The sequence below is a fragment of the Rhinopithecus roxellana genome, chromosome 6 (assembly GCF_007565055.1).
Source record: "Rhinopithecus roxellana isolate Shanxi Qingling chromosome 6, ASM756505v1, whole genome shotgun sequence".
Taxonomy (NCBI): Eukaryota; Metazoa; Chordata; class Mammalia; order Primates; family Cercopithecidae; genus Rhinopithecus; species Rhinopithecus roxellana.
This window is the reverse complement of record NC_044554.1, coordinates 4,174,895-4,196,828: the sequence shown is the minus strand read 5'-3', so window position 1 is coordinate 4,196,828 and position 21,934 is coordinate 4,174,895. Positions and strand designations below refer to the sequence as shown.

The 21,934-nt window shown below is 49.6% G+C and overlaps 1 long non-coding RNA gene across 1 annotated transcript; it reads right to left on the bottom strand.

Annotated features, from left to right (window-relative positions):
* Positions 1-7,112: 7,112 nt before the first annotated feature.
* LOC115898255 lies at positions 7,113-18,122 on the bottom strand. The gene is made up of 3 exons (XR_004057943.1): positions 18,064-18,122; positions 15,567-15,708; positions 7,113-7,202 (listed from the first exon to the last, which is right to left on the bottom strand). It is a non-coding gene; the product is annotated as an uncharacterized LOC115898255 (long non-coding RNA).
* Positions 18,123-21,934: the final 3,812 nt, after the last annotated feature.

Below are 21,934 nucleotides of genomic sequence, written 5' to 3'. Positions count from 1 at the left end.
ATTCATGCTGAATTTAGCATGGACACTCAATCAATTTAGCATACTATAGCCTGAAGTTCCTGGGATCACACAGTCGTCCCACATTCCTGGCAATTCTGTTTTAGGAATTTATCTTTAGGAGATAGTAAAAGATAACTTCTTTTTTTTTTTTTTTTAAGTTGAGACAGGGTCTCGCCTTGTCCCCAGGCTGGAGCACAGTAGTGCAATCACGGCCCACTGCAACCTCAGCCTCCCGGGCTCAGGTGATTCTCCCAGCTCAGCCTCCTGAGTAGCTGGGACTACAGGCACGCGTCACCATACTCAGCTAATTTTTAAATTTATTTTTTTGTAGAGATGAGGTCTCACTATATTGCCCAGGCTGGTCTGGAAATCCTGGCCTCAAGTAATCCCCCTGTGTCAGCCTCCAAAAGTGCTGGGATTACAGGCAGGAGCCACCACACTCGACCCTAGTAAAAGATAACTTTTAAAAAGAATATAGTCATGATTCATACAGATATAAAATGAGCACGTGTTAAAAGATTTAATGTAACTCGTAAAGATGTTACAACTGGTTTAAGAAGAATTCCAAGAACCACACACATATAGGAAATGTCAAAAAAAGAGTCAAACTGCACAAAACATTTGAAGAAATTTATTCTGAGCCAAATATGAGTGACCATGGCCCATGACACAGCCTCAGGAGATCCTGAGAACATGGGCCCAAGGTGGTTGGGGCACAGTTTTATACATTTTAGGGAGGCATGAGACATCAATCAAATACATTTAAGAAATACTTTAGGGCCGGGTGCGGTGGCTCAAGCCTGTAATCCCAGCACTTTGGGAGGCCGAGACGGGCGGATCACAAGGTCAGGAGATCAAGACCATCCTGGCTAACACGGTGAAACCCCGTCTCTACTAAAAAATACAAAAAAAAAAAACTAGCCGGGCGAGGTGGCGGGTGCCTGTAGTGCCAGCTACTCGGGAGGCTGAGGCAGGAGAATGGTGTAAACCCGGGAGGCGGAGCTTGCAGTGAGCTGAGATCCGGCCACTGCACTCCAGCCTGGGCGACAGAGCGAGACTCCGTCTCAAAAAAAAAAAAGAAAAAAAGAAATACTTTGGCCGGGCACGGTGGTGGCTCATGCCTGTAATCCCAGCACTGTGGGAGGCCGAGGCGGGTGGATCACCTGAGGTAAGGAGTTAGACACCAGCCTGGCCAACATGGTGAAACCCCATCTCTACTAAAAATGCAAAAAAATTAGCTGGGCTTGGTGGCAGGGGCCTGTAATCCTAGCTACTCAGCAGGCTAAGGCAAGAGAATCGCTTGAACCCAGGAGGCAGAGGTAGCAGCAAGCCGAGATTGTGCCACTGCACTCCAGCCTAGACAACAAGAGCGAACCTCTGTCTAAAGAGAGAGAGAGAGAGAGAGAGAGAGAGAGAAACAGACCTGGGTTTGGTCCAGAAAGGAGGGACAACTCAAAGCAGGAGCTTCCAGGCTATAGGTAAGTTTAAACATTTTCTGGTTGACAATTGGTTGAGTTTCTCTAAAGACCTGGGATCGATAGAAAGGAAATGTTCAGGTTAAGATAAAAGATTATTGGCCTGGTGCGGGGGCTCACGCCTGTAGTCCCAGCACTTTGGGAGGCTGAGGCGGGTGGATCACCTGAGGTCGAGAGTTCGAGACCAGCCTGACCAACATGGTGAAACCCCATCTCTACTAAAAATATAAAATTAGCCAGGTGTGGTGGTGCATTCCTGTAGTCACAGCTACTAGGGAGGCTGAGGCAGGAGAATCACCAGAACCCGGGTGGTGGAGATTGTAGTGAGCTGAGATCACGCCACTGCACTCCAGACTGGGCCACAGAGTGAGACTCCGTCTCAAAAGATAAATACATAGCCGGGTGCGGTGGCTCACGCCTGTAATCCCAGCTCTCAGGGAGGCAGAGGCGGGAGGATAGCTTGAGCCCAGGAGTTCGAGACCTGCCTGGGTAATAGAGCGAGACCCCGTTCTCCACAAAAAGGAAAAAAAGAAAAAAGACAAAAAAACAAAAAACAAAAAAGATAAATACATAAATAAAAATAAATAAAATTGGCCGGGTGCGGTGGCTCAAGCCTGTAATCCCAGCACTTTGGGAGGCCGAGATGGGCGGATCACGAGGTCAGGAGATCGAGACCATCCTGGCTAACACGGTGAAACCCCGTCTCTACTAAAAATACAAAAAAACTAGCCGGGCGAGGTGGCGGCGCCTGTAGTCCCAGCTACTCGGGAGGCTGAGGCAGGAGAATGGCGTGAACCCGGGAGGCGGAGCTTGCAGTGAGCTGAGATCTGGCCACTGCACTCCAGCCTGGGTGACAGAGTGAGACTCCGTCTCAAAAAAAATAAATAAATAAATAAATAAATAAAATTAGCTGGATGTGGTGGCATATGCCTGTAATCCCATCTACTCCGGAGGCTGAGGCAGGAGAATTGCTTGAACCCAGGAGGCGGAGGTTGCAGTGAACCAAGATCATGCCACTGCACTCCAGTCTGGGCAACAAGAACAAAACTCTGTCTCAAAAAAAAAAAAAAAAGATAAAAAATTGTTGGCTGGGTGCAGGGGCTCACGTCCGTAATCCCAGCACTTTGGGAGGCCGAGGCACGAGGATCACCTGAGGTCAGGAGTTCAATACCTGCCTGGCCAACATGGTGAAACCCTGTCTCTACTAAAAATACAATAATTAGCCGGGTATGGAGGCACGTGCCTGTAATTCCAACTACTAGGGAGGGGCTGAGGCAGGAGAATGGCTTGAACCTGGGAGACAGAGGTTGCGGTAAGCCAAGATTGCGCCACTGCACTCCAGCCCGAGCGACAGAGCGAGACACTGTCTCAAAAAAAAAAAAAAAAAAAAACTGTGGAGACCAAGGTTCTTTTGAATCTTATCTTGGCTGCCCTTAGAGATGAGAGATGACAAATGTTTCCTATTGAGATCTTTAACATGTGCTAGACTTTCAGTTAATCTCTTCAGGACTGGGAGGGCCTGGAAGAAAAAGATCTAGCTATGTGAAGAGACTCTTCACAGATGCACATTTTCCCACAAAAGGACGCTTTGCAGGGCCATTTCAAAATATGGCAAAGAAACATGTTTTGGGGTAAAATATCTTGATTTTCTTCTTTGTCATGTCATATTTTGCCAAAGTAAGTCATGATATATAGGGTTAAAGAAAACCCATCTGGCCTGGCGTGGTGGCTCATGCCTGTAGTCCCAGCACTTTGGGAGGCCGAGGTGGGTGGATCACAAGGTCAGGAGATTGAGACCATCCTGGCTAACACGGTGAAACCCCATCTCTACTAAAAATACAAAAAAATTAGCCGGGTGTGGTGGCGGCACCTGTAGTCCCAGCTCCTCAGGAGGCTGAGGCAGGACAATGGCGTGAACCCAGGAGGCGGAGCTTGCAGTGAGCTGAGATCCGGCCACTGCACTCCAGCCTGGGTGACAGAGCGAGACTCTGTCTCAAAAAAAAAAAAAAAACCAGAAAGAAAGAAAAAGAAAACCCATCTGTCTCTGAAGACGGTCCCGCTGAGCCCTGGTGGACGTGAATCCACAAGGAAAGCTCACCCCAGCACAGCTCTCTGAGTCAGCATCTCAGTAAATGCACGTGGAGAGGGGCTTGGGCCAGGGCCACACAGAGCCTCAGGTCCGACATCTGCCAAACAAGACACCAGCTGTGCAGCCGCGGCCCCTTCGTGAGACTCCTGGGACCCAATGCACTTGGAACTTGGAATTTTCCCAAACTTTGCAAAGCCAATTCTGTACATACGCTATGGTCCCATCCCATCTCTGGAGGGTAGGCAGCAAAGTGTGTGCAGGTCCACACTGGCCCTCAGTAGCCTCAGGCCAATTGAGTCATATTTTACAACCAAGGAGTTACTTAAAAATATGCTTTTGGACCAGGCACGGTGGCTCACACCTGTACTCCCAGCACTTTGGGAGGCCCCGCCACTCTAACTAGGTGAACTCTCCCTAGCCCGAGGCTCCAACCAGCTTCCACCTCTGGGCCATTCCCGGTTTGTCCATTCTGCTTCATGGCCACACCTCTGACTGTGCTTTGAGGGCTGCACCAGCTGTGTGAGCATCTCACGTGCTCGTCGGACAGACCTGGGTTTCTCAGTCCCATGCTTCTGAATTCTCTGCTCCCATCGCCTGCGGGCTTTTGTCCACATAATAAGGCAACATTTGTTCACCAGACCCATTCTTCCCGGACCACCCCAAAACTTGTCTCCATCACCCCCAGAAACCCCAAGTCCCTCTTCCTTTCTGTGGCTCAGAATGTCGTCCAGGCCTTCTTTGTGTCTTATAGCTCTGTGGTACTGTTACCAGGAAGGAGTCCTGATCCAGACCCCAAGAGAGGGTTCCCGGCTCTCACGCAAGAAAGAATTTGAGGTGAATCCATAGAGTAAAGTGAAAGCAAGTTTAGTAGGAAAACAAAGGAATGGCTGCTCCACAGCAGAGCAGCAGCTTAGGCTGCGGGACTAAGGATACTCACAGTTATTTATTGATTATGTGCTAAACAAAGGGGTGCATTATTCATGAGTTTTCTTCAAAAGAGGTGGGCAATTCCTGGAACTGAGGGTTCCTCCCCCTTTTCAGACCATATGTGGTAACTTCCTGACATTGCCATGGCATTTGTAAACTTTCAAGGCACTGGTGGGGGTGGTTTTTAGCAGCTAATGTGTTATAATTAGCGTATAATGGGCTGGGCATGGTGGCTCTCACCTGTAATCCCAGCACTTTGGGAGGCTGAGGCGGGCGGATCACAAGGTCAGGAGTTCAAGGCCAGCCTGGACAACACAGTGAAACCCCATCTCTACTAAAAATCCAAAAATTAGCTGGGCGTGGTGGCAGGTGCCTATAATCCCAGCTACTTGGGAGGCTGAGGCAGCAGCATCACTTGAACCCAGGAGACGGAGGTTGCAGTGAGCCAAGACCATGCCACTGCACTCCAGCCTGGTGACACAGTGAGACTCTGTCTCAAAAAAAAGAAAAAAAAAAAAAGGCATATAATAAGCAGTGAGGACAACCAGAAATCACTTTCATCTTGGTATTTGTGGGTTTTAGATGGCTTTTTTTTAATATGGAGTTTCTCTCTTTTGCCCAGGCTGGAGTGTAGTGGTGCCATCTTGGCTCACTGCAACCTCTGCCTCCCGGGTTCAAGCGATTCTCCTGCCTTAGCCTCCTGAGTAGCTGGGATTACAGGCATGCGCCACCACACCTGGCTAATTTTGTATTTTTAGTAGAGACAGGGTTTCTCCATGTTGGTCAGGCTGGTCTCGAACTCTCGACCTCAGGTGATCCGCTTGCCTCAGCCTCCTAAAGTGCTGGGATGACAGGTGTGAGCCACAGCACCTGGCCTTAGATGGCTTCTTTATGGCATCCCATTTTATCAGCAAGGCCTTTGTGATCTGTGTCTTGTGCCACTTCCTATCTCATCTGGTGACTTGGAATGCTGAACTTCCTGGGAATGCAGCCCAGTAGGTGTCAGCCTCATTTTACCAGCCCCTGTTCAAGATGGAGTCGCTCTGGGTGAAATGCCTCTGGCAGTACTCCCAGGCGTGTGCGTGGAATTAGAGTGATTTTCACCTGTTAAATCCATTCTATGCCAGTTTAATTCCTAGACCAGCCAAAGAACCAGCGAGGGTAGAAGGAAGTGCAGGCTTTTCCTCCCTCGGCTGGAGAGCTTGTAAATTCTCTTTGCCCAGCCCTCATCATGGGCACAGGCCCTTTCCGAGCTCGGGTCATCTTGTCATTTCCACACTCGATCCTAACTTTCCTTCATCAAGAGGTCCTTCCCACTGTAGGACACACGGGGCCACCTGTGAGTAGCAGAGACCCGCGGCACCAGAAACCCACCTAACACTGCAGTTCCTGCCTTTCTCACCCAGATGGCTGCAGGCAGGTGGTCGAGGCTCGGGCAGCAGCTCTGCTCCCACAGGGCCGGGGCTTCAGGACCCACCTGTAAATTTCAGGCTGTAGGAGGGGAAGAGTCAGGGAAACATGGGCCTCTGTGCATCACGCTCAACCCTGGGCCTGACCTCGTTCTGTGGCCACACCCAGTCACAAGCAATGCCGGCCAAGAACCTAGAACCCAGGGCTTAGTTCTGAAGAACAAAGGGAAGATGCTCCCTGGAGGACACTGGCAGTTTCCACTTGGAAAAGTTATGCTTTCCAACTCGAAAGGATTGAGGCTTCCGTCCCAGTACCCTGGGTTCTCTAGTGACCAGAAAGACCGCTGGTCGTGACCAGGGAGCACCCACCACCTGATCAGGGACACGGAGATGGCTCTCAGATCGTCCAGCCATTCTGGGGAGGCCAGCGCCGCCATCCCCCAAAGATTGCAGTTAAATTCCTCCGCAGCTTCAGATGCATTTGCAGTTCTTTGGAACTTCAGGTATTTAAAGATTCTCCGGTTGGGTTCAGGGCTCTATCTGACTCCACAGTCATGACTCATACATCGTGGTAATAACATAAATATTTGGGAATGAATGAGCCTGGGAGCCTAGGAAGTGAGGCTGTTACAGCTGGTGGAGGAGAAGGCTCAGACCCAAGCTGAAATTATAAATCTAAAGGGAAAGAAGTGCTGAGTCAGTCCCACAGCCACAGTCTGGTATCTTGCTGGAATAAGAGCCACACAAGGACACTGGGTTTTCTTGCCTGTCAGGTTAGTTTATCTTACCTGGATCACCTGAGGCCCCGCAGAATGGGAGCCATTGTTCCATTCCATTAACAGCACACAAGGGACAATTGTCCCCACTGGCAGAATAACAACGAGAACATTATGATTGCATTTCCTGTGAATGGACGGCATCACTGCCATGATTTTTCCACTTGTAACTATTTTCATTCTGAAGTGAGGAAAAGTACCAGATTAAAAAGAATGAAAGTTTCCTTGTTTTCAATTTGACAGCGACAAAATTACCACAAACTTGGTTTAAAGGTCTTAATTGGCTTTATTTGCAATTCTAGAACTGGGAAACACCCCGTTCTGTAAAACAGAATGAGGGCTGCTGCCTGCTGGGCAGAGGAAGTGGGTTTTGTAGACAGAAAGGGGCTGAGGAAGCCAGACACGGAACAAAAAGCATATTGGTTGTTTCCAAGAGGTTTTCCTTGGAAGGTTCCAGCAGAGGGGCCTTCCTCATCATGCTGGCAAGACCTGGCTTGCTTGGGGCTATTCTCTGTCTCCTGGTTTCCTGGAAGGTGAGATGAACAAGTTAGTTTTGGCTTGGTGACATGGAACTCTAGCACGAGTGACTGCGTTTTGGGCTGGTCTGCCAGGACTAGTGCAGGAGCTCAGGCCAAACCAGTGGCCTCCTGTATAGTGCAGCCTTGACATAACTAACTCCATCTTGAAGGCAGACGGGGTGGTTCACACCTGTAATCCCAGCACTGTAGGAGGCCGAGACAGGCGGATCACTTGAGGAGTTTGAGACTAGCCTGGGCAACATGGTGAAACCTTGTCTCTACTAAAAATACCAAACTTAGCCCGGCATGGTGGCTCACACCTGTAATCCCAGCTACTCGGGAGGCTGAGGTGAGAGGATTGCTTGAATCCGGGAGGCGGAGGCTGCAGTGAGCCGAGATCGTGCCACTGCACTCCAGCCTGGGCGACAGAGCGAGACCCTGTCTCAAAAAACAAAAACAAAAACAACTAACTCCATCTTGGAAAAAGACTCTGCTTGCTATTTCATGGGGAACTCTGCCAACAAGGATGGGGCATTTTGCTTAATAAACAAATAAGGCTGGGCAGGGCGCGGGGCTCACGCCTGTAATCCCAGCACTTTGGGAGGCCAAGACGGGCGGATCATGAGGTCAGGAGATCGAGACCATCCTGGCTAACACGGTGAAACCCCATCTCTACTTAAAAAATACAAAAAATTAGCCAGGCGTGATGGTGGGCGCCTGTAGTCCCACCTACTTGGGAGGCTGAGGCAGGAGAATGGCGTGAACCCGGGAGGTGGAGCTTGCAGTGAGCTGAGATCCGGCCACTGCACTCCAGCCTGGGTGACAGAGCAAGACTCCGTCTCAAAAAAAAAAAAAAAAAAAAAAACAAAAAACAAATAAGGCCGGTCACGGTGGCTCACGCCTGTAATCCCAGAACTTTGGGAGGCTGAGGCGGGTGGATCACCTGAGGTCAGGAGTTCAAGACCAGCCTGACCAACATGGAGAAACCCCATCTCTACTAAAAATACAAAAATTAGCTGGGGGTGGTGACACATGCCTGTAATCTCCTGAGAATCACTTGAACCCAGGAGGCAGAGGTTGTGATGAGCCAAGATTGTGCCACTGCACTCCAGCCTGTAATCCCAGCTACTTGGGATCCTGCCACTGCACTTCCCAGCAGAGACCAGGACTCCTTTTGTCCTCTCGCCCTGTGGACTGGTTCATTAACACCCACCCTCCCTCCCTCCCTTCCTTCCTTCCTTCTTTCCTTCCTTCCTTCCTTCCTTCTTTCCTTCTGTCCTTCCTTTCTGACGGAGTCTTGCTCTGTCACCCAGCTGGAGTGCAGTGGTGCAATCTCTGTCTCCCAGGTTCAAGCAATTCTCCTACCTCAGTTTTCCTTTTTTTTTCCTTTTTTTTTTTTTTTTTTTGAGACGGAGTCTCGCTCTGTCGCCCAGGCTGGACTGCAGTGGCCAGATCTCAGCTCACTGTAAGCTCTGCCTCCCGGGTTCACGCCATTCTCCTGCCTCAGCCTCCCGAGTAGCTGGGACTGCAGGCGCCCGCCACCTCGCCCGGCTAGTTTTTTGAATTTTTTAGTAGAGACGGGGTTTCACCGTGTTAGCCAGGATGGTCTCGATCTCCTGGCCTCGTGATCCACCTGTCTCGGCCTCCCAAAGTGCTGGGATTACAGGCTTGAGCCACCGCGCCCGGCCCTCCACCGCGCCCTGGCCCTTCTCCTACCTCAGTTTTCTAAGTAGCTGGGATTATAAGTGCTCACCACCACGCCCAGATAATTTTTGTATTTTCAGTAGAGATGGGGTTTCACCATGTTGGCCAGTCTGGTCTCCAATTCCTGACCTCAGGTGATTCACCCACCTTGGCCTCCCAAAGTGCTGGGATTACAGACGTGAGCCACAGTGCCCTGCTCCTCTTTATTGTTTTTATTTTTAAAATAAAAATTAAAAAGAGACAGGGTCTTGCTATGTTGTCCAGGCTGGTCTTGAACCCCTGGGCACAAGTGAATATCCTGCCTCAGCCTCCCAAAGTGCTGGGATTACAGGTGTGAGCCACCCTGCCCAGCTGCCACTTTTTCTTTTTTTTTTTTTTTTGAGACGGAGTCTCGCTCTGCCGCCCAGGCTGGAGTGCAGTGGCCGGATCTCAGCTCACTGCAAGCTCCGCCTCCCGGGTTCACGCCATTCTCCTGCCTCAGCCTCCCGAGTAGCTGGGACTACAGGCGCCCGCCACCTCGCCCGGCTAGTTTTTGTATTTTTAGTAGAGATGGGGTTTCACCATGTTTGCCAGGATGGTCTCGATCTCCTGACCTCGTGATCCACCCGTCTCGGCCTCCCAAAGTGCTGGGATTACAGGCTTGAGCCACCGCGCCCGGCCTTTTGTTTTTTTTTGTTTTTTGTTTTTTTTTCACTCATGGCCCAGGCTAGAGTGCAGTGGTGCGATCTCAGCTCACTGCAACTTCTACCTCCCAGGTTTAAGTGATTCTCCTGCCTCAGCCTCCCGAGTAGCTGGCATTACAGGCACATGTTACCATGTCTGGCTAATTTTTGTACTTTTAGTAGAGATGGGGTGTCATAGTGTTGGCCAGGCTGGTCTCGAACTCCTGACCTCAAGTGGTCCACCTGCCTCAGCTTCTTAAAGTGCTGGGATTACAAGCGTGAGCCACCATGCCTGGTCCTCTGTTTCCTCTTGATTTTAAATGTTACTTAAATGTGGAGGCTGGGCACGGTGGCTCACACCTGTAATCCCAGCACTTTAAGAAGCTGAGAGGCCAGGTGTGGTGGATCACATCTGTAATCCCAGCACTTTGGGAGGTTGAGGCAGGAGGATTGCTTGATTCCAGGAGTTTGAGACAAGCCTGGGCAATGCAGTGAGACCCTGTCTCTATTTTGTAAATAACAGTAATAAAATAGGAAAAAAAAAAGAAAAAAGTATACTATCGTGTTCGGTTTGCAACACTGACTGATCTGTGGAGAGGCTTGAGCCTGTGTGCCCATGTCTCTAACCACAGACTGACCAGGAAGTGGTAAGGAGAACTGTCTCCTCAGGAACTCCATGGAGCTCATGGTTTTTGTGTTTGAGACAGCATCAGTAAAGGCCCGACACTGTGGAAAGACGAAAATGTGCATGGACCTGGTTATCTCGGACCTTACACGGTTCATGACACCTCCTGTAAACTTTATTTAACAAATCTTTTTTTTTTTTTTTTTTTTTTTTTTTTTTGAGACGGAGTCTCGCTCTGTTGCCCAGGCTGGAGTGCAGTGGCCGGATCTCAGCTCACTGCAAGCTCTGCCTCCCGGGTTTATGCCATTCTCCTGCCTCAGCCTCCCGAGTAGCTGGGACTACAGGCGCCTGCCACCTCGCCTGGCTGGTTTTTTGTATTTTTTAGTAGAGACGGGGTTTCACCGTGTTAGCCAGGATGGTCTCGATCTCCTGACCTCGTGATCTGCCTGTCTTGGCCTCCCAAAGTGCTGGGATGACAGGCTTGAGCCACTGCGCCCAGCCTATTTAACAAATCTTATTTAAAGTATGGCCTGGCTGGGCACGGTGGCTCATGCCTGTCATCCCAGCACTTTGGGAAGCTGAGGTGGGAGGACTGCTTGAGGAGTTTGAGACCAGTCTGGGCAACCTAGCTACCAAAAAATACAGAAAATTAGCCAGGTGTGGTGGCGCACACCTGTAGTCCCAGCTACTCAGGAAGCTGAGGTGGGAGAATCACCTGAGCCTGGGAGGTTGAGGCTGAGCCGTGATCGCACCATTGCACTCTAGCCTGGGTGAGAGTCAGGCCCTGTCTCCAAAAAAATAAAGTATGGGCTTCCTAAATTGGAATTCTTTCAACAATGTCCATTTTTTTCTGATATAATTTCTGTTAAGTCATCAGTAAAATGTATCTATTACGCCTGGATTTACTTAAAAAAGCCTCACTCTCGTGAACTGCCCCCTGAGTCGTACGTGCTCTAAAGTGAGGAAGGCATCTCACCCAGCCGGTCTGGAGGGGCAGGCTATGTGCCTGCGTCCACTGCCTCCTGCCTCCAGCAAGCACACACAGTGTGTCCATCCAGCTAATGGCCAGACAAGCAACCCCCCGCTGCACGTGTATCCCTGGCTTGGGCGTCACTGCCGTGACCTTTAACCTCTTTTAATAATGGGAAGCCCATTGTGTGCCAACACGCTGCAGCCTGAGCATCTCTGGGGGTGGAGAGTTGAGGCAGCAGAGCTGCGTGGAGCGGCGCAGGTGCACGTCGTCAATTCTCTGAATCAGAAAGTGAACTGGAGGTGAGTGTGAGGCAAGAGAATAAAAACCTGACCCAGCCCTGGGAGCAGGCTCTGCAGGGCGTCTGTGGTTCTGCCTGCGGCTGCTGGCTCTTGCTTTTCTGGCTGCTGTGCTGGGCAAGGATGCAGGACTCCTGCCGTGCCTTCCTGGGGGCCAGAGGCCTGCAGGGCACCCTCCACGGTGGGCAGCATGACTGGGACCTCAACAGCTCCTCTCAGGTAGGCCGCCCTTCCAGTATCGAAGACTTGTCACCTATGTCCCCTCTTTCCAGGCCTCCACTCCATCGGGGACCCACATCCTCCTGCTGCTTTCATGGGACCCGTACTGGTCGCTTTCTCAGGACTGAATTGAAACCGCTTTTGCAAAAACTATACCAGAGGAAATTAAGACAGTGAAAGAGATCAGACCTAACCGACTCCATCTAGCTTCTAACCTTTAAGCTGTCCTTGTTCGTTCCTGGGTGGAGGCCGAACTAACTTTGGGAAGCAATTCAGTTTGAGAACTAAACTCTGATTTTTTTTCTTTTCTTTTCTTTCTTTCTTTTTTCTTTCTTTCTTTTTTTTTTTTTTTTTTTTTTTTTTTTTTTTTTTTGAGACGGACTCTGGCTCTGTTGCCCAGACTGCAGTGCAATGGTGCGATCTCGGCTCACTGCAACCTCCACCTACCGGGTTCAAGCGATTCTCCTGCCTCAGCCTCTCAAGTAGCTGGGATTACAGGCACGTGCCACCACGCCCAGCTAATTTTTTGTATTTTTAGTAGAGACGGGGTTTCACCATTTTGGCCAGGCTGGTTTGGAACTCCTGACCTCAGGTTATCCACTCGCCTCGGCCTCCCAAAGTGCTGGGATTACAGGCATGAGCCACCATGCCAGGCCTGATTTTTTTTTAAATCTTGCCCATTCCTATCTAAGGGGCCTGGGGAGTCATGCCATACAAACCATAAATTCTCATCCAATGGGTTTTATTTAACCCTATACATCATGACTTACTTTCTTTTTTTTTTTTTTTTTTTTTTTTTGAGACGGAGTCTCACTCTGTCGCCCAGGCTGGAGTGCAGTGGCCGGATCTCAGCTCACTGCAAGCTCCCCCTCCCGGGTTTACGCCATTCTCCTGCCTCAGCCTCCTGAGTAGCTGGGACTACAGGCGCCCGCCACCTCGCCCGGCTAGATTTTTGTATTTTTTTTTTTTTTAGTAGAGACGGGGTTTCACCGTGTTAGCCAGGATGGTCTTGATCTCCTGACTTCGTGATCCGCCCGTCTCGGCCTCCCAAAGTGCTGGGATTACAGGCTTGAGCCACCACGCCCGGCTTCATCATGACTTACTTTTTAATCTGACTCTGGCATAACATTACGAGACAAAGAAGAAAATCAAAATATTTTACCCCAAAACATGTTTCTTTGCCATATTTTGAAATGGCCCTGCAAAGCGTCATTTGTGGGGGAAAATATGCATCTGTGAAGAGTCTATTAACATAGCTAGATCTTTTCCTTCCAGGCCCTCCCAATCCTGAAGAGATTAACTGAGAGTCTAGCACATTTTATTGTATTTATTTTAAGACGGAGTCTTGCTCTGTCACCCAGGCTGGACAATGGCTGGATCTTGGCTCACTGCAACCTCCACCTCCCAGGTTCAAGCAGTTCTTCTGCCTCAGCCTATGGAGTAGCTGGGGTTACAGGTGCCCATGACCATGCCTAGCTAATTTTTGTATTTTTGGTAGACATGAGGTTTCATCATGTTGGCCAGGCTGGTCTCAAACTCCCGACCTCAGGTGTTCTGCCTGCCTCAGCCTCCCAAAGTGCAGGGATTATGGGTGTGAGCCACTGCGCCTGGCCTGGAGAGTCTGGCACCTTTTGGTTGTTTGTTTGTTTTTTAAATTGAGACAGTTTTGCTCTTGTCACCCAGGCTGGAGAGCAATGGTATGATCTCCACTCACTGCAACCTCCGCCTCCCAGGTTCAAGCGATTGTCCTACCTCAGCCTCCTGAGTAGCTTGGATTACAGGCTCACACCCCTACACCCGGCTAATTTTTTCCCCCCTCCCGACATGGAGTCTTGCTGTGTCACCCAGGCTGGAGTGCAGTGGCAAAATCTCAGCTCACTGCAACCGCTGCCTCCCGGGTTCAAGCAATTCTCCTGTCTCAGCCTCCTGAGTAGCTGGGATTACAGGCACGCACCACCATGCCCACTAATTTTTGTATTCTTAGTAGAGATGGGTTTTCACCATGTTGGCCAGGCTGGTCTTGAACTCTTGACCTTGTGATCTGCCTGCCTCAGCCTCTCAAGTGCTGGGATTACAGGCGTGAGCCACTGTGCCCGGCCAATTTTGGAATTTTTAATAGACAGGGTTTTGCCATGTTAGCAAATTTTTAATAGACAGGGTTTTGCCATGTTAGCCAGGCTGGTCTCAAACTCCAGACCTCAGGTGATCTGCCTGCCTCAACCTGCCAAAGTGCTGGGATTATAGGCTTGAGCCACCATGGTCAGTCTGGAGAGTCTGGGTTTTTTTTTTTGAGATGGAGTTTCACCCTTGTTGCCCAGGCTGGAGAGTGCAATGGTGCGATCTCGGCTGACCGCAACCTCTACCTCCCAGATTCAAGCGATTCTCCTGTCTCAGCCTCCCAGGTAGCTGGGATTACAGGCATGTACCACCCTGCCCAACTAATATTGTGTTTTTAGTAGAGACAGGGTTTCACCATGTTGGTCAGTCTGGTCTTGAACTCCCGACCTCAGGTGATCTGCCCGCCTCAGCCTCCCAAAGTGCTGGGATTACAGGCATGAGCCACTATGCCCAGCGAGTCTAGCACCTTTTAGAGGTCTGAAAAGGAAACATTTGTCATCTATTGTCTCTAAGGGCAGCCACTATAAGACTTCAAAGTAACTTTGGTCTCCACAATCTTTTAACCTGAAATTTTTTTTTCTATGATCCCAGGTCTTTAGACAAACTCAACTAATTGTCCACAAGAAAATGTTTAAATATATCAGCTGGAAGGCCACGGCTGAGGTGGGCGGATCCCTTGAAGTCAGGAGTTCGACTTCTCCATTTGGTTGCAATATTACAGCAACACAGTAGTAGCTATAATCCCAGCTACTAGGGAGGCTGAGGCAGGAGAATCGCTTGAATCCAGGAGGTGGAGGTTGCAGTGAGCCAAGATTGCACACTGCATTCCAACCTGGGCGACAGAGTGAGACTCTGTCTCCAAAAAAAAAAAAAAAAAAAAAAAAAATTTACCTATAGCTTCTTACTGCCCACCCCGCCCCCACAACTTGCTTTGAGTTGTCCCACCTTCCTGGACCAAACCAATGTGTTTCTTAAATGTATTTGATTGATGTTTCATGCCTCCCTAACACCTATAAAACCAAGCTGTACCCCAACCACCTCGGGCACATGTTCTTAGGACCTCCTGGGGGCTGTGTCACAGGCCATGGCCACTCATATTTGGCTCAGAATAAATCCCTTCAAATATTTTACAGAGTTTGACTTTTTTTGTAGACAAGTTCGTGGTTTGAATCTGAAACAAAATTGATAATGGCCCTTTCCCCCAAAGACCCCCTTCTTGCCTGGAGACCAGTCAGCCTTTGCACGACTAACAAATTCACTACAAGATTAGAAATTACAGTTTAGGGGGTCATGCAGCCTCTGGCTCCGAGAGTCGGAACCTCCCCAAATTGCTCCTGGGGACAACATCACTATTGTAAAACTTAAGATCGGTGCTTGAGATGTTTTGCAGACCCTGCATCAGCTGATATCACCCAGACAGCTAATCTGACTCAACCAGTTCAGCCCTCACACCCAGGAACAGAAGACAGCAAGAAAACCTCACTTCAACCCCCTATGATTCCATCTCCAACCCGACCAATCAACATTCCCCACTTCCCAAGCCCTTATCCACAAAATTATCTTTAAAAACTCTGATCCCTGAATGCTCCGGGAGACTGATTTGAATAATAATAAAACTCCTGTCTCCCTCCCAGTCTGCTCTGTGTGAGTCACTCTTTCTCCATTGCAATTCCCCTATCTTGATGAATCAGCTCTGGGCAGCAGGCAAGGTGAGCCCATTGGGCGGTAACACAATGAGTGCCCAGAGACTTTGATCTTCTAAAAAAGTCACTCACCTCTCTAGTGAGTCCATGTCCAATTAAGCCAAGAAGACGTTCGTTCATTCACCCATTCCATAAACATTTGATGGACACTGGGAGGTGCGGTGGCTCATGCTTGTAATGCCGGCACTTTGGGAGGCTGAGGCGGGTGGATCACCTAAGGTCAGGAGTTTGAGACCAGCCTGGCCAACATGGCAAAACCCTGTCTCTACTAAAAATACAAAAATTAGCCAGGCGTGGTGGCGGGTGCCTGTAGTCCCAGCTACTTGGGAGACTGAGGCAGGAGAATTGCTTGAACCCGCGAGGCAGAGGTTGCAGTGAGCCGAGATTGTGCCACTGTACTCCAGCCTGGGAGAAAAGAGTGAAACTCCCTCTCAAAAACAAAACAGGAGACAATTTTTTTTTTTTTTGAGACGGAGTCTTGCTCTGTCGCCCAGGCTGGAGTGCAGTGGCCAGATCTCAGCTCACTGCAAGCTCTGCCTCCCGGGTTCACGCCATTCTCCTGCCTCAGCCTCCAGAGTAGCTGGGACTACAGGCGCCCGCCACCTCGCCCGGCTAGTTTTTTGTATTTTTATTTTTATTTTTATTTTTATTTTTTTTTGAGACGGAGTCTCGCTCTGTCGCCCAGGCTGGAGTGCAGTGGCCGGTTCTCAGCTCACTGCAAGCTTCGCCTCCCGGGTTCACGCCATTCTCCTGCCTCAGCCTCCCCAGTAGCTGGGACTACAGGCGCCCACCACCTCGCCCGGCTAGTTTTTTGTATTTTTAGTAGAGACGGGGTTTCACCATGTTAGCCAGGATGGTCTCGATCTCCTGACCTCGTGATCCGCCCGTCTCGGCCTCCCAAAGTGCTGGGATTACAGGCTTGAGCCACCGCGCCCGGCAGGAGACAATTTTTATTTATTTTTTATTTTTATTTATTTATTTATTTATTTATTTATTTATTTATTTATTTATTTATTTTTTTTTTTGTATTTTTAGTAGAGACGGGGTTTCACCATGTTAGCCAGGTTGGTCTCGATCTCCTGACCTCGTGATCCGCCCGTCTCGGCCTCCCAAAGTGCTGGGATTACAGGCTTGAGCCACCGCGCCCCGCCGAGACAATTTTTAAACAGCTGGGGACACTTACCTGTGGGTTACATACCAGCCCATATTATTGAATAAATGTTTTCTTAGGAGTGTCAAAAGACAAAATTAGGCTAGGTGTGGTGGCTCACACCTGTAATCCCAGCACTTTGAGAGGCTGAGGTGGGCGGATCACTTGAACCCTCCTGGGCAGGAGTTCAAGGCCTGCCTGGGCAGCATAGTGATACCTCATCTCTACCGAAAAAACAAAAATGAGCTGGGCATCGTCGTGAATACCTGTGGTTCCAGCTACGTGGGAGACTGAGGTGGGAGGATCGCTTAAGCTGGGGAGGTTGAGGCTGCAGTGAGCCGAGATCAGGCCACTGCACTCCAGCCTGGGCAGCGAAAGAGCAATAGCTTGTCTCAAAAAAAATAATAAATGAGTAAAAATAAGGAAAGCTATGGAGAAAAGGTACCACCTGGTGAATACCTTTTGAAGGGTTTGCAGGTGTTCACTTGATTATTTTTGCAAATTTTCTGTGGGTTTGAAAAATGAAATCAGAAACTGGGAAAGTGTGGAGTTTTGTGTTAAAGGGACGGTCAGCTGGCACATGGGGCCTCTGCAGCCTGGCTTTGGGCCCTTGGACGCTGATGACCCTGCTGTGCCCAGGAGCCCTGGGTGGCTCCCTTGGGCTGCAGTTGAGCTTGTCAGGGCCTGCCCAGTGGCTGCTGGGTGGGGACAGGGAAAACCCTGCCCTGTCATTTCGCAGGGCTGAGCATCAACTGGAAAAGAAAATTTCCAGCCGGGCGCGGTGGCTCATGTCTGTAATCCCAGCACTTTGGGAGGCCGAGACGGGCAGATCATGAGGTCAGGAGATCAAGACCATCCTGGCTAACATGGTGAAAACCCTTCTCTACTAAAACATAGAAAAACTTAGCTGGGCGAGGTGGCAGGCGCCTGTAGTCCCAGCTACTGGGGAGGCTGAGGTGGGAGAATGATGTGAACCCGGGAGGTGGAGCTTGCAGTGACCTGAGATCACGCCACTGCACTCCAGGGTGGGCGACAGAGCAAGACTCTGTCTCCTAAAAAAAAAAAAAGGAAAATTCCCAGATTTCAAACTTCTTCAAAAAAGTGGGGGAAGTGTGGGGGGAAATCTACTGGTTGACTGAAAACGAGGAAACATTCCCTCTGGAGGGGATGCTGCTTGACAGGCTGAGTGCTAGAGAAGCTTGCAAAAGCAACAAAAGGCCGGCTTTAGTTTCCTCAACAGAATCTGCCTGCTCTTTCACTCTGCTGAGCACTCTCAGGGCTCAGGCATGAAGAGGAGACCCCAGCGTTCTGAGCCCAGGACAGTCACTTCCTTCTGGCTCAGCTGAGGGTTCCTGGAGTCGTTTGCGTGCTGTCTGAGCTCTGAGGTGAGGAAGCTCTGGGCCTAGTGACCTCACTTACCTGCCTCTCCGGATCCAGAACTGCCCATGAATCCCTTTGTGGATGTCTCAACCTGTTTCCTCTTTGGCAGATGAGGCCTCTGGATCTGGTACCGTCTGAGACCCCTTCCTGCTGGAAATCTGATTCTTTGCCAGTCCAGCCTCATTACAGAACTGACTCAATTTATGGCCCATGGAAGAAAATGAAAGGGACTGTTTAGGGACTTTACATACTCTTAGGACTTTTATTAAAATCCCATGTCCCGCCTGGGCACAGCGGTAATCCCAGTACTTTGGGAGGCTGAGGCAGGTGAATCACCTGAAGTCAGGAGTTGGAGACCAGCCAGGCCATCATGGTGAAACGCTGTCTCTAATAAAAATACAAAAATTAGCCAGGTGTGGTGGCAGGTGCCTTTAATCCCAGTTACTCAGGAGGCTGAGGCAGAAGAATCACTTTGAACCCAGGGGGTGGAGGTTGCAGTGAGCCGAGATCCTGCCACTGCACTCCAGCCTGGGTGACAGGCAACAGTTCTGGGATTATAGCTGTGAGCCACTGTGCCCAGCAAAAAAAATCTTTATTAAATTATAAAAAGAGAGAGATGGCTGGGCGTGGGGGCTCACACCTGTAGTTTTAGCACTTTCTGAGGCTGAGGTGGGCGCATCACCTGAGGTTGGGAGTTTGAGACCAGCCTGACCAACATGGAGAAACCCTGTCTCTACTAAAAATACAAAATCACCCAGGCATGGTGGTGCATGCCTGTAATCCCAGCTACTCTGGAGGCTGAGGCAGGAGAATTGCTTGAACCTGGGAGATGGAGTTTGCAGTGAGCCAAGATTGCGTCATTGCACTGCAGCCTGGGCAACAAGAGGGAACCTCTGTCTCAAAACAATAATAAATAAAAAAACAAAAACAAAAACAAAGAGATGCAGAGATGACTGGAAGGAAAGGGAGCCAGGTCCTCTGCACCCTGACCTCTTTGAGCACAGCATTGTCACGGGCACCAGAGTTTTGAATTGGCAGGACGTCTAGTACTACTGGTTTAGCCCTCATGGTTTGAATTTCCTCTCAAATAGCATAACAGAGATTAGCCTGCTCTGGGTGTGGTGCCTCTAGCAATGGGGTTGTAATTACTCTTTGAGGCAGCCCTTCCATTTGGAGAAGCCTTGATGAAAATTATTGCAAACACCCACTTCCTCTGTAAACCTCCCCCGTGTCTGCTCACCCTGATGACCTTTTAGAACCCGGGCAGGGACCTGAAGGCTACTGGTAGGGGCAGTTTATAAGTGGGGACTACATGTCCCCGGAGAGAGGCCATGAGTGGCATAGGTTATGCACGGAGCTATGGTTGGCCTGGAAGGTCACCCCTAGGACCTCATCCTGAGCTATGATTGGCCTGGAAGGTCACCCCTAGGATCTCATCCTGAGCTATGATTGGGCCTGGAAGGTCACCCCAGGATCTCATCCTGAGCTATGATTGGGCCTGGAAGGTCACCCCTAGGATTTCATCCTGGCTCCATCTCAGTCTAGGGCTTGTCTTTGTTTTGTTTTGTATTTTTTGAGACAGAGACTTGCTCTGTAGCCCGGGCTGGAGTGCAGTGGCTCGATCCCAGCTCACTGCAACCTCCACCCTAGGATTCAAGTGATTCTCATACCTCAGCCTCCCAAGTAGCTGGGATTAAAGGCAAGCACCACAACACCTGGTTAATGCTTGTATTTTCAGTAGAGACAGGGTTTCACCATGTTGGCGAGGCTGGTCGTGAACTCCTGACCTCAAGTCCTGATCCTCCTGCCTTGGCTTCCCAAAGTGCTGGGATGACAGGCGTAAGCCACCCTGCCTGGCCTTGGGCTTGTCTTCGAGACGGAGTCTTGCTCTTTCGCCCAGGCTGGAGTACAGTGGCGCCATTTCAGCTCACTGCAACTTCCGTTTCCTGGGTTCAAGCGATTCTCCTGCCTCAACCTCCGGAGTAGCTGGGATTATAAGCGCATGCCACCACACCTGGCTAATTGTTTTTGTATTTTTAGTAGAGACGGGGTTTCAACATGTTGATCAGGCTGGTGTCAAACTCCTGACCTCGATCTGCCCGCCTTGGCCTCCCAAAGTGTTGGGATTACAGGTTTGAACCACTGCGCCCAGCCTGGGCTTGTCTTCTTTGTTGTTGTTGTTGCCAAGGCTGGTCTCAAACTCCTATGCTGAGTAATCCTATTGCCTCAGCCCCTCAAGTAGCTGGAACTACAGGTGTAAGCCACTGCAGTGTTCTGAGCCCAGAACATGGGACTCAGAGCCTGACTTTTTCATTTTTATAACTGGTTTTTGAAAAGCAAAAGTGTTTATTTTTGAAGAGATCTAATTTATGAATTTTCTTTTGTTTTTTCTTTTTTTTTGAGACGGAGTCTCACTCCGTCGCCCAGGCTGGAGGGCAGTGTTGTGATCTTGGCTCACTGCAACCTCTGACCCCCGGGTTCAAGCGGTTCTCCTACCTCAGCCTCCCTAGTAGCTGGGATTACAGGTACCTGTAACCGTGCCCGGCTAATTTTTGTATTTTTAGTGTAGGCGGTGTTTCACCATCTTGGCCAAGCTGGTCTTGAACTTTTGACCTTGTGGTCCACCCGCCTCGGCCTCCCAAAGTGCTGGGATTACAGGCATGAGCCACTGTGCTGGGCCACCTGACTAATTTTCAAAAGTTTGGTAGAAAAGGGGTCTCACTATGTTACTCAGCCTGGTCTTGAACTCCTGAGCTTAAGCTATCCTCCCGTCTTGGTTTTCCACAGTGCTGGGATTATAGGGATGAGTCCCTGCATCCAGCAGAAATACAGTTTTTAAAACAAACTCTTGCATTTTTGATGGCAACCCTTATATACTTGTTATTCTTATTACTACTGTGAATGATATTGAAATCACAGTGAATGCCAACTTGTAAAACATACAAAATACAGAATTAGGCCGGGCGCGGTGACTCATGCCTGTAATCCCAGCACTTTGGGAAGCCGAGGCGGGCAGATCATGAGGTCAAGAGATCGAGACCATCTGGACAACATGGTGAAATCCTGTCTCTACTAAAAATACAAAACTTAGCTGGGCGTGGTGATGCATGCCTGTAGTCCCAGCTACTCAGGAGGCTGAGGCAGGAGAATTGTTTGAATTTGGGAGGAGGTTGCAGTGAGCTGAGATGGAGCCACTGCACTCCAGTCTGGTGACAAAGCGAGACTCCATCTCAAAAAAATAAAATAAAATAAATACAGAATTAATTTCAGTTATGAGCAACTAAGTTTTAACTGATAAAATAGAAAGCCATTAGCAAGGTTAGGAGCTCAAACATGGCCGGGCGCAGTGGTTCACGCCTGTAATACCAGCACTTTGGTAGGCCAAGGCGGGCGAATCATGAGGTCAGGAGATCGAGACCATCCTGGCTACAGTGAAACCCAGTCTCTACTAAAAATACAAAAAAAAATTAGCCGGGTGTGGTGGCTGGCGCCTGTAGTCCCAGCTACTTGGGAGACTGAGGCAGGAGAATGGTGTGAACACAGGAGGCGGAGCTTGCAGTGAGCTGAGATCACGCCACTGCATTCCAGCCTGGGCAACAGAGCTAGACTCCATCTCAAAAAATAAAAAAAGAGTTCAAACATTTATTACTTTATATCAAAATCATGATTTGATTTGGTCACATGCTTTGTTCTGGGAAGGGTAGGGAATATCGCTTCAATAGAAATTTGGCCGGGTGCGGTGGCTCATGTCTGTAATCCCAGCACTTTGGGAGGCCAAGGCTCGTGGATCACCTGAAGTCAGGAGTTCGAGACCACCCTGGCCAACATGGAGAAACCCCATCTCTACTAAAAATATAAAAATTAGCTGGGCATAGTGGCATGTGCCTATAATCCTAGCTACTTCAGAGGC